General features: G+C 46.7%; 1 pseudogene; it reads left to right on the forward strand.

The window, feature by feature from the left end:
- Window positions 1–10269: 10269 nt before the first annotated feature.
- Window positions 10270–10401, forward strand: LOC118670390 (annotated as a pseudogene).
- Window positions 10402–10677: the final 276 nt, after the last annotated feature.

The following is a 10677-nucleotide window of genomic DNA, read 5'->3' on the forward strand; positions in this document are numbered from 1 at the left end:
TTCCCTGCACTCTTACCCACTGAAGTTTTTATTGGATGGAGGGATGGATGGATGGATGAGGTCACAAGCTAAGAAGGATCCATAAGCACCTTCCTGCTGGCCTTTAAGATGACCAGTTGGGAATGTCAGGAAACACTCTATGAGAAGCAAATCCTGCCTATTTCATCATATGGCCAACTGCAGGTTGAAGCCAGTGGCTGGTTATGACAATGTGGTCTCTCGTGTGAGGTTCAGAGCCCTAAATGGCAGAGACTGAGAAATCACTGAGATTGGATAAGGTAAGGACTTTGTTCTTTCTGTGTCTCTTTTTGCCTTCTTCCACACCATTTTTTGACCCCTTACTAAGTCTCAGGCATGGTCCTAAATGCTATCCATGCATGATCTCATTTAACCTGATATTTCAGGGAGGGAGACATTAGCATCTCCAATCTCCAGATGAAGAGACTAGAACTTGAAGAGGTTAAGTAACCCATTCAAGGTATAATAGCTAAGTGGGAATTCAAGATGCCACCCAACTTCCCCTTATCTTCATCACTCCACTCCCTGCCTCTATCTGCTCCACACCGTCCCCATGTTCTTACTCAACATAGTCACGAAACATATTTTATCTCTTTAACATTTTATTATGAGATTGGGGCCCAGTGCATGAAATTCGTGCATGGGTGGGGTCCCTAGGCCTGGCCAGGGATCAGCGCCCATCAGGGCCAGGCCAATCAGGGCTGGGCCAGAGAGAAAGTGATGGTCACCGGGCCGGGTGTGGAAGGAACAGACGCCAGACACTGATGCTTCCATCATTGGTGCCCCACCACCATGCGGTTTCCTGCTTCCTCTCCTCCTCCTTCCCTTGCTGATGAGCTGCCACCACGGGCGGGCGGGCGGCTGGCCAATATGGGCCTGCTGGCCATGGGGAGGGACGGGACACGGGAGGTTGGAGCCATCCCTCGGCCCCCTGGGAAAGGGACCACCTCTACTGCCACCTACCCCTGACTCCCCATCCCAGCCCAGGGGCTGGCCCCAATCAGGCATCGGGCCCTGCCGGCTGGAGGAAGGGACCATGGGAGGTTGGCCGGGGGAGGTTGGCTGTGGAGCCCACTGACCACCAGGGGGCCGCTCCTGCATTGAGCGTCTGCACCCTGGTGGTCAGTGCACATCATAGTGACCAGTTGTCCCGGTAGTTCTGGTCGCTGAGGCTTTATATATATAGATATTTTCAGATGAACGTAAGTTTTCACCAAAACAGTACAAACTATCTCCATATATCTATCCTTCATCTACATGCCCCAAATGTTGGCCTTTTACTGCAGGGAGTTAATATTGGTTAGATTTCCAGACTACATTTTTATAGTCCTTTGGACTTAAATTTTTATTTGTATTTTGGGAACCACAGACCCCTACTGAGGGCAAGGAGAAGAAGTGATGTGGCAGCTGGCCGGTGGGCACAGGCTCCACTGACCATGTGGGAGCCCTGAGCCTCTGGAACAGATGTGCTGACTCCCAGCATTCCTGCGGAGGACAAGAGGGTCATCCAGTGACTGTCCTAATGGGGAGGCTTCTGAGGAATGTCCCAGACACCAGGCTTGAGAAATTCATTAGCTACAAAAGATGTCTAAACAAGGGAAACACTAGCCATGACAGCCCCTCAGGATAATACCACTTCTTACTCCCTGGAGCTGTCAGTTCAGAACAGAAAGACTTACTGTGAACCTACTATGCGTAGGGACTGAATTGAGTACGGGGGCAAATGGGAAGATTGTCAGTGATGCTGCCTTTACCAACAGAAAAACCAAGATGGTTGACTAGAAAAGATAAGGGAGGCGTGGTAGGAATTTCCCCACTAGTAGCCAGATCAGGAACCTCAGCTGGGGAAAAACTCACAATTATTTTGGAAACAAAATTAGGAGGCCGGGAGGTGGGAGGAAAGAGGCAGGACAAGATGGGACAAGTTCTTGTGTAAAAACAAGGCAATCCAGCTCTGTTTCCTGCCTAATGCTGGTGGTCTTTGGAAGGGGGGCGGCTCCGGGGGAAGGGGTCCCTGTTAGGTGTGGCCAGAGAAGCAGAGGGCCAGGACACTGAAGTGCTAAGAGTGGAGCCTACCCACAACACAGGTGGAGCCTCATTTCAGCCCCCACGCAAATCTACAGACTGTAAAAAGAAGAGGGAATTGGTCTAACGCTTTCGGGACACTCCGTGCATACAGAGGTGAGGAGAGCCACGGAGGAGGACGAGTCTCTCTCCACTCCTCCCCCATCCCTGAAAGGTTCATTGATTATACACCTAAGCCTTCCTGGTCCTTTTAGCCTGCATGTTCTCTGTGCCTCTCTCATGACCAGTTTCATTCTGCAGACTTTCACTGACACCCCCACCCCCACCCCCCAATCCCAGTGGGGACCCGCTGAGGCTCTCAAGCTGGACAGATCTGGATTGAAATCTAACTCTGTCACTAACCAACTGGGCGGCCACTTACCCTCTCTGAGCCTCAGTTCCACAGTTTTACTGTAAGGTGGAGGCCATACCCCTTTCATAAACTTAATGAGATGATTGAAGGAGATTGTGCATGTAAAGTGCCCAACATGGCTCCAGGCAAGCCGTCTCACACCTGCCTGCCTTTGATCTGACCACACCGGTGACCAACACGCTGCTCTCTCCTGGTCCACTTTTCCCAGGTAATGGCGGGAACAGACCAAGGGAGTCTGAATCTGGGTTTGACTCCTGGTTCCATCACTTAACAGCTGTGTGATCTTGGACAAGTCACGGAACCTCTCTGAGCCGCAGCTTCCCCACTTGCAAAATGGAAATAGTACCTGCCTTGAATGAGATGATGTAGGGAAGTGCTCTGGAAATGTTGAAGCACTTTTTGCGAGTCAGCTGCTGTTTTGCTGCCCTTCCCACCTCCCTCCCCAATTCCCCTGACCCCCTCCCGCCCCGCTAACTTCCACCCCCTCCGAAAGCCCAACTTGGGTGGAAAAAACACTGGACAGGGAGTTAGGAGCTTTGGGGTTGGGTTCCGGCCCCACCGTCGATTTGGGGACCTTTGGTAAATCACAATCCCCCCAGCGCCTCATTTCCTCAGATGGGAACTGAAGTGTCTGAACAGGACCTCTTCAAGGCCTCTCCTACTGCCGGATCCCTCACATGTGCTGTGGGGTCAGGAGTTCATTTTCCGACAGGAATACAGTTGGGCTTCGAGGATGTCACTGCTCCTGGGCACAGGTCTGCTCTCGCTGCGTTCTTCTACTAACATGGCAGGGGCCGTGCGCTGCGGGGTCATGTGTGAACCGGAGGGTGCCTGTAACGCTCAGTTTAGGGTAATTAATCTTTTTGACCCCTAGCAGGGGAAATGTCTCTAGTTGGGGGGAAATGAAGTTGTCAAACATAGTCCTTAAGGAGAGGAAGATTTATAGGGGATCACATACAAAAGCACAGGAATTAAACAAACAAACAGGGAAAGAGCACTTAAAAGCTCAGACCAAACAATATATACCGCACGCTATGCTCAGGCAGGTCAAGCAGCGGCCCGAGGTCTCCCCAAGCACCGCCCAGGCATAACAGCCCGGACAATTGTTCATCTTCCCAGAAGCCCTTCCCAGAAACCATAGGGTTGCAGGAAGGTAAAGCCAATGACTTCATCGAGGGGAAGTAACAGCCGCGGTCAGTACGGTCCCTCATGACCATTTTGTCGTTTAAAACTCGCCTTTGTGTAGTCCCAGCTTTGGGCCCTGCTCTCTCTCCGACCCTGCCCCGTGGGGCCCTGTTCCCTGACTACCCACCCCGTCGCCCTGCTCCTCCTGTGCTCCTCCAGCTTGCGCCCCCTCCCCCCCTGCCCTTCCCCCCAAGTCCTCTTTCAGCTAAGGTCTCCATAAAATACAGGGTGTCCAGTTACATTCAAATTTCAGGTAAACTGCAAAACTTTGATTAGTATAAGTATGTCCCATGTGATATTTAGGATATACTAAAAAGTATTGGTTTAGGTGAAGTTTAAATTTAAGTGAACATTCTGTATTTTTTACTTGCTAAATCTGGCAACCTACTTTAAGTATATTTTTACTTGCTGTTATTTTTGTCCAGAATACACTGCCCCCACATCTTCTCTTGGCCAGTTCCTTGTCATTCAGGCTCCACTCAAATATCTCTTCCTTTCAGAGATGCTCTCTGACCCTCCCTCACCCCAATTTAAAGTGGTCACCCTGTCCCCAGAGTCACTCTCTAGCTAGCATATTCCCTTGGATTACTTTTTTAACTCTGAAATAAGTTTGCTTCTGAGTTTGGTTTTCTTGCTTAATGTCTGTTTCCTCCTGCTAAGATGGAAGACATTGCTGTCTTTTTCCCTAATCACCCTTCATCACTTGAATATACTTGGCGTATACCAAGCATTAAATAAATATTTGTTGAAAGGACAAATGAGTGGAATGTATGCTTTAGAACAGTGTTTGACAAAATGTAACAAAAACTCTAGAGATTTTAATTTCATTAAAATCCAGATTCTGGCGATCCTGAGAAAGAACAAAGTAGGTGGGATCTCAATACCAGATATCAAGCTGTATTACAAAGCCACTGTTCTCAAAACTGCCTGGTACTGGCACAAGAACAGACATACAGATCAATGGAATAGAATAGAGAGCCCAGAAATCAGCCCGAACCAATATGCTCAATTAATACTTGACAAAGGAGGCAAGAACATACAATGGAGTCAAGATAGTCTCTTCAATAAATGGTGTTGGGAAAATTGGACAGATACATGCAAGAAAATGAAACTAGACCACCAACTTACACCATACACAAAAATAAACTCAAAATGGATAAAGGACTTAAATGTACGACAGGAAACCATAAAAATTCTAGAAGAATCCAAAGGCAACAAAATCTCAGACATATGCCAAAGCAATTTCTTCACTGATACAGCTCCTAGGGCACTTGAAACTAAAGAGAAAATGAATAAATGGGACTACATCAAAATAAAAAGCTTCTGCACAGCAAAAGAAACCATCAACAAAACAACAAGAAAGCCCACTGCAGTGGGAAAACATATTTGCCAATGTTATATCTGATAAGGGCCTAATCTCCAAAATTTATAGGGAACTCATACAACTTAACAAAAGGAAGATAAACAATCCAATCAAAAAATGGGCAAAGGACCTAAATAGACACCTTTCAAAAGAGGACATTCAGAAAGCCAAGAGACATATGAAAACATGCTCAAAGTCGCTAATCATCCGAGAGATGCAAATCAAAACAACAATGAGGTACCATCTCACACCTGTCAGACTGGCTATCATCAACAAATCAACAAACGACAAGTGCTGGAGAGGATGTGGAGAAAAGGGAACACTCGTGCACTGCTGGTGGGAATGCAGACTGGTGCAGCCACTATGGAAGACAGTATGGAGTTTCCTCAAAAAACTAAAAATGGAACTCCCATTTGACCCTGTGATCCCACTTCTAGGAATATATCCCAAGAAACCAGAAACACCAATCAGAAAGGATATATGCACCCCTATGTTCATAGCAGCACAATTCACCATAGCTAAGATCTGGAAACAGCCTAAGTGCCCATCAGTAGATGAATGGATTAGAAAACTGTGGTACATCTACACCAGAGGTCCTCAAACTTTTTAAACAGGGGGCCAGTTCACTGTCCCTCAGACCGTTGGAGGGCCGGACTATAGTTTAAAAAAAAAACTATGAACAAATTCCTATGCACACTGCACATATCTTATTTTGAAGTAAAAAACAAAACGGGAACAAATACAATATTTGTATTTGCATGTGGCCTGCGGGCCGTAGTTTGAAGACCCCTGATCTACACGATGGAATACTATGCTGCTGTAAAAAAGAAGGAACTCTTACCATTTGCAACGGCATGGATGGAACTGGAGAGCATTATGCTTAGTGAAATAAGCCAGTCAATGAAGGAAAAATACCACATGATCTCACTCATTCATGGATAATAAAGACCATTATAAACTTACGAACAAAAATAGATACAGAGGCAGAGCTGCCTCAAACAGACTGTCAAACTACAGCGGGAAGGCCGGGGAGGGTTGAGGGGGGGCAACAGGGGGCAGTTAAGAGATCAACCAAAGGACTTGTATGCATGCATATAAGCATAACCAATGGACATAAGACACTGGGGGGTAGGGGAGGCCAGGGGATTGTCAAGGGCGGGGAGAAAAAGGAGACATATGTAATACCCTTTGTAAGACTTTAAGCAATAAAACAATTTAAAGAATAATAATAATAAAAAATAAAATAAAATCCAGATTCTGATTTGGCAGGTTGGGCATGGGCCTACGATTATGCATTCCTTACAAGCTCTAAGTGATGCTGATGCTGTGGGCCATGGACCACACTCTCAGAGGCAATAGAGTTCCCTGTAATGATAGAACTGTTCTATATCTGCCCTGTCCAACATAGCGGCCGCTAGCCACATGTGGCTATTGCATAATTGAAATGTGGCTAGTGTGGCTGGGGAATCAAATTTTAAATTTTATTTAACTCTAATTAATTTACATTTAAATAGTCACATGTGGCTACTGGCAAGTACATTGGATGACACAGCTCTGGGGAGGTGGTTCTTATACTGGCTGCACATCAGAACCACCGGAAGCACATTTAAAAATACAGATGCCCAATACCCTCTCCACACCAATTAAACCATAATCTCTTGACTTGGGTCTTGGAGCATTGGTATTGCTTTTTGTTTTGTTTTTTAGTTTCCCAGGTTACTCCAAAGCGCATCCATAGATGAGGACCCTGCCTTTGGGTTTGCAGAGCATTCATGCTTTCCTTTGCTCATTCAATCCTTACCCAGCCTGGAGAGCAGATCAGACAAGTGTGACTAAATGTCACCAGTCCCACTTTACTGGAAGTAAAGGGAGGTTCTGGGAGGTGAAGGGATTCGCCCAAGGTTATATAGCTAGTAATGGATGGAGCAAGAACCCGCAACGCCCTTGTGCTTCCACATCCATTCTCTGCCTCAGATTCTTTGAGAAAGAGGCAAATGTTATCCATCACTTGTTTTTGTGAAAAGAGGCAAATATCTTTCCTCCAATCAGACAATTGGGCATGTCTATCCTCTCTCTGTAGCTGCCACCAACCTCCATTTTTCTCTAATGCCCCCCTTTTCAGGGCCTTGTCTGGCCACATCATTCCCTAGGGAGGTGAGCCAATTAGAATCCTCACCCTGTTTCATCAGTGATCAATAAAAGAATGTGCCCTAACCAGTTTGGCTCAGTGGATAGAGCATCGGCCTGCGGACTCAAGGGTTCCAGGTTCAATTCCGGTCAAGGGCATGTACCTTGGTTGCGGGCACATCCCCAGTAGGGTGTGTGTAGGAGGCAGCTGATCGATGTTTCCCTCTCATCGATGTTTCCCTCTCATCGATGTTTCTAACTCTCTATCCCTCTCCCTTCCTCTCTGTAAAAAAATCAATAAAATACATTAAAAAAAAAAAAAAAGAATGGGTCTTTCTCCATCTGAAAAGAAGGACATCCAGGTTTGAGTGGAAGAGGGCACCACCTGCAGCGTGGAACAGACCCGCTCCTTCCTGCTGAGGCTGCCCACAGGGCACAGGCGAGGGGTCTTGGGAAGACAAGTCAAATTGGGTGACTGGGAAGGGCCCCCCGAAGAGTTTACAAACCTTGCCAGGGTTTCCCTTGGCAGAGTTGGGATACCACTGGCAAGGGCCACACAGCGAGGGTGATTTTAGGTGATCCATGGGAAAACTTTAAAAATGTTTAATACTTATATATATATATTTATCTTAATGTATATTAAGAAAAGTACAGCTCATTAAATCTGTAATTTTAGCAGTATTTCTGATATAAAGTTCCTGGCAAATTAATTTATTTGAGAAAAAAAGGAGTACATTCAAAGTAAAATGTTAAGGCAATAATAGTACAATAGCCATTGGATATGGCTAACATGGTGATGATGGCCTGGGTGTACCCTGAGGGTGCAGTGGGAGGGTGGACGTGTACTTTGTGAGAAGGTGGAGATGGAAGGGAAGGTTTTCATGCAAACATTCTTGTCAGCAGCTGTCTTTCAATAATAAAGAATTACTGTTGCTGAGGAGAAATTCATTGTCTTGGAATAAGGGCCAGGAATGAAAACAGCACAGCCTCCAGCTTCCTGGGCCTGCAGTGAGGTCCAGCTGAGGGGAGAACTAGCCACTTTACCAGCCCCTACAGGCCTGTGTGAGACCACACTCAGCCCAACACCTGAGCCCTGCTGCAGGCACATTGCAAGAACTGTGCTCATCCGAGTCCGGTGTCCAAGGACAGGTCCCAGTGGAGGCCCCAGAGCCTGGTCCCAGCCGGGCAAGGACTGGATTTCCTCCGTCTCACAGCTCCTGCCTGGAGCCTGGATGGACTAAGTTCAGAGTGGTTACTGCCCAAAAGGACATACCCATATATGTGGGGCCAACCCACGTATATTCAGTTCACACCTTTATTTGTGCACTAGAGGCCCGGTGCATGAAAATTCATGTACTGGGGGAGTGGGGGGGTCTCTCAGCCCAGCCTGTGTCCTCTCCCAGTCGGGACACCTTGGGGGATGTCTGACTGACAGCTTAGGCCCACTCCCCAGGGGATCGGGCCTAAGCTGGCAGTCAGACATCACTCTGGCAGCCCGGGAGCCCCGTGGGGAGTGGGCCTAAGCCATTAGTTGGGCATCCTTAACGCTGCCACGGAGGCGAGAAAGGCTCCCGCCACCACCGCTGCGCTGGCCAGCCATGAGCCGGCTTCTGGCTGAGTGGCACTCCCCCTGTGGAAGCGCCAGGAACTGGTGTTTATATCTTCAGTGTGAAGTAGGGGACAAAATGCCCAGACCCACAACTGGGCACTTTGATCAGTCCTGGTGGTAGATAACATTCACAACCACAAACACAATCACATCAACAGCTAACGTTAACCGAATACTTGCTATGTGCCAATCACCATTTTAAAAGCATTTAACCCTTACAACAACCTAGGAGGTAGATACTAATATTATCTTCATTCTACACACGAGGACACTGAGGCAGAGAGAGGTTAGCTGGACCCACTGCAAGGTTAGTGACCCACTGCCAGCCACACCCAGAGAGTGGATATGGAGGTATCTGGCACTACAGCTACATGGTACTGCCATTAAGACCATCCAGATGACACCCATGCTCCAAGCTCATGCACACCAAGTCATCCTCAAAGGCAATGCTGGCTGAGTCAGCAGAGTGAGGTCAAACCTTGGTTCTGTCACAGTGCAGTTTCTTAGCTGTTTTATGCCCAGTCCCCCGTCTGGAAAATGGGAATAACAGCTGAGGGTGTGTGAACATGAAACGAGAGGATACGCTCAAAGCCCTCAGCAGCGTACATGCACGGGGGAAGTAAACCTCCACCGTTACTTATGGTCACTGGCCAGCTTCGCCTTCCTTCAGATAACTCCGGGGAAACCTCCTAACAACAATCGCTTTCTTTTACTGAGGGCTTCCCACATGCCACGCTCTCTGCTAAGAGATTTGAGTTCATCCTCTTGTCCAGTTTTCATACACCCTGCTAGGCAGCTGTTATCATTCTAATTTAAAACATTTGGATTCTGGTTTATGCATTTGCTCCTTGTAAATGTAATCATTTCTCCAGAAACAAACCACTTTCTGGGTATTAAACCATATAGTACCTTCCAGCCTGCAAAGCTGAGGCTCAGGCCGTAAAGGGCTCCGTGGGGGTGTCCAGGGGGCCCCTCCCAGGCACCAGCCATCTGACGCATGGAGCCACCTCTATAGGCTGCCACAGGATATACCCGGGACACCCTGAAGCTGCTAATCCTAGCATCAACATTGTGCTTTTCCTTAGAGGATTTCCTTTCCTTGAACAAAACTGGTATTGGCTAATATTACCACATCATCGTAGACTGTTAACACTGATGCCTGTTTGATGTGTGGCCTCCTAGACATTTTCATATGTGTACATACATCCTCTTTTAAAAAACAAAAATGGGATCCCATTTTATGTATTATTCTTGCTTTTTTACTTAATATGCAATAGGAATCTTTCCAGGTCAGAGCATATAGCTCTATATCATTTTTTAAAAAATGCTATGATGCATTTTTTAAAAATGCAGCACTTAACTTTTTTTTTTTAACTGGTTAAGGAAGACTGAACATTTTTCTTTTTTTTATAACTGCATTTTGTAATTTTTCACCAATGAAGATATATTACTTAGGTAAAAAAGATGATACAGGCTTTAAAAAAAAAAAAGTAGTATTGAAGAGATAACACTTTAAAAGTAAACATAGCTAGCTTTGCGCAGTGGCAGTATCGTAGCCAATGAGGTTTATCCGAGGCGCGATTATTGCTAATTGAAAACTTTTCCCAATACCCCGCCGTGACGACCTGAAAAGTAAACATAGCTAGTTTCATTTTTCTTAATTATTTTTCAGTTCTTGTCCACATACTAGTACAAGAGCTAGAACAAATATTTTTACCAAGCTATAACCATGCTGAAATACTCCTTTATCATGGCATCTGAAACATTTGTCCATGTGTCTACAGAGCTGCCTTAAAAGCGTCTCTGAAGGGCCGGAGGGCCCGGCTGCGGAGGAAGGCGCTGGGCTTTCCACAGGGCAGCCTCCAGAGCAGAGCTCCAGGGCCAGAGCCCTTAGCAATCTGGTGAAACTGCTGGACCCCTTCTCAGAATAATACTTTC

This window comes from Myotis myotis, unplaced genomic scaffold, assembly GCF_014108235.1.
Source record: "Myotis myotis isolate mMyoMyo1 unplaced genomic scaffold, mMyoMyo1.p scaffold_m19_p_15, whole genome shotgun sequence".
In the NCBI taxonomy this organism is placed as follows: domain Eukaryota; kingdom Metazoa; phylum Chordata; class Mammalia; order Chiroptera; family Vespertilionidae; genus Myotis; species Myotis myotis.